Consider the following 2,306-nt stretch of genomic DNA (forward strand, 5'->3'; position numbering starts at 1 on the left):
CACCCAAAGAAGTTATGTTCGTAGCGCAATCCTGTCCGTCATGAAATTACCACACACTGGTATACTAAATTCTTACTAACTCTCTGCGAAATCTTCCCAAAAAGAATAGCTGAGGGCTAATTGATGCTTACACCACATGCTTCACGTGGTCAACTTGGTTTACACAAAGAGTGTAACTCCACAATAATTTTGATAATTAAAATAAATTACATCGAAACGCAATGTACTAAAGAAAAACCTCGAATTGGTTACTATCGTCTTACTATTAACCTGATGGGTCAAACACTGTATAAGCACGTGGTACTGGTCTCACAAAGTACACCCCACGTGGGTTGAACATAAAGACAAGTTGCTATATTGAAAAATATTGTCAAGACGAGACATTATAATCTTACGCACATTCGCATTGAAGATTGATGATGCTAGTTAGAGTTACTGATCAACACGTGGTTCCACTTTACTCATGAAGTAGTGACAAAGCAACTACCGGAATATATTCTGAACTTCACACTCGAATTACACTGCGTTGCAAATTAAGATAACATTGGATATTTTAGAGCTAACCTGAAATAAAGGTGATGAAATTTTCAGTTAGGCTGAACTAAAGAAATCCATTGTCCTACGGACTTAGCAGACACACGCTTAGCTGGCGATCTTACCACTTCAGACGCTCGCCACGGACAGACTGACCTGGTCCCTTCCTGAGGGTGGCTCACAAATACAAACGGAAGTGGCCAGAGGGGCAGCTTCGTATACCAACATGACAAGGGACGGACAGGACCATACTAAGGATAGAAACCTCTTTGCTTTTAGAAAGCGTAGCTACCTGTTCCGACGTTGGTCCTACTGTTCTCTAGCAGACAGGTCTGCTACCCTCAAGCATGCAACCAGAAATACATTTGCTCGTTCATCTTCTCACACAGAAGGGAAGGGGGATGACAGTATCTTATCATATACAGTAAATAAAGGAAAGCGGATGTAGGTTCCGTATGAGACTGTGTGACATGAATTACATATAAACTGTGTTTTAAAGTGTAGTAGTGTGACAGATCGTTCTTGTTTATGTGTAAAAGTAACACTTTCCACTACTCAGTCTCCTCCCAGATAGAAACGCCACAGTAAATTTAGAAGTGGAATTAATGCCGAAAATGGCAACAAATTTAAGAAATTAACATGAAAGGAATCCAGCAGAGATCTTTCAACGTTGATACGTGTTTGGTTCCACAACCTAATATCAATAACAGTGCAAACAATTCTTGCTCCATGGACGTCGATATTTCTAGTGACGGTCTTCGCTCAAGCAGTATATGCCTCTCAAGCCAGTAAAACGAGGATACACGGTATGGCGTTTAGCAGATTCAAAGACTGGCTATGTCATAAAATTTTAGAAGAAGGCAGCCAATCGCACGATGACCAGCCCCCTTCCAGGACGACAACGAGACAGCACCGTCCCCTATGTGAAGACAAGCGCTTCGCCCGACTGGTGGCTGTCAGTTCAATAGAAGCGTCAACGTTAGCGACTTCAATAGCAGATTCAAGATTAGCTACTTGGATAGCAGCTTCAATGATAGCGACTTCGAAAGCAGTTCAGGACAGACTTTTAAGTTTCAGATCATCAGCCTCTGCAAAGACTTATTATTTAGTAAGTTGCCCTTTGCTTGCCACACATATGTGTAATTGCCAAAGTTAAGTACTGCGTTTGATTACTTGTAATAAAAGTCATTAATACGACTTGTCTGATAGTTTGACTAGCGAAACGAGTACGCAGAATTCTTAGACACAACAGATTGACGACGGGGCTCGTCCAAAAAGTTTCTTCAAACAAAACGCGAGCAATTGTTGTTCCGCGCACGGTCATTGATAAAAATTTCATCATTGTTTTGGAACATTAAGTCCAATAACGGCTGCAAATGATCCCTAAGTAGCCGAACACAACCAGGATAAAGCCCTTTCCATGCAAACACAGCTCACACCGTTATGGAGCCACCACCAGTTTGCACAGTGCCTTGTTGATAACTTAGGTCCATGGCTTCGCAGGGTCTGCACCATATTCGAACCCTATCGTCACCTCTTACCAACTGAAATCTGGACTCGCCTGACCAGATCACGATTTTCCAGCATCTATGGTTCTACCGATATGGTCACGAGCCCAGAAGAGACGCTGCAGGCCACGTCGTGCTGTTAGTGAAAGCACTGGTGTCGGTAGTCTGCTGCCATAGCCCATGAACGCCAGATTTCGTCGCACTGTACTAAAGGATACGTTCGTCGTACGTCCCACGCTGATTTTTATGGTTATTTGACGCAGT

This window comes from Schistocerca serialis, chromosome 3 (assembly GCF_023864345.2).
Source record: "Schistocerca serialis cubense isolate TAMUIC-IGC-003099 chromosome 3, iqSchSeri2.2, whole genome shotgun sequence".
Lineage (NCBI taxonomy): Eukaryota > Metazoa > Arthropoda > Insecta > Orthoptera > Acrididae > Schistocerca > Schistocerca serialis.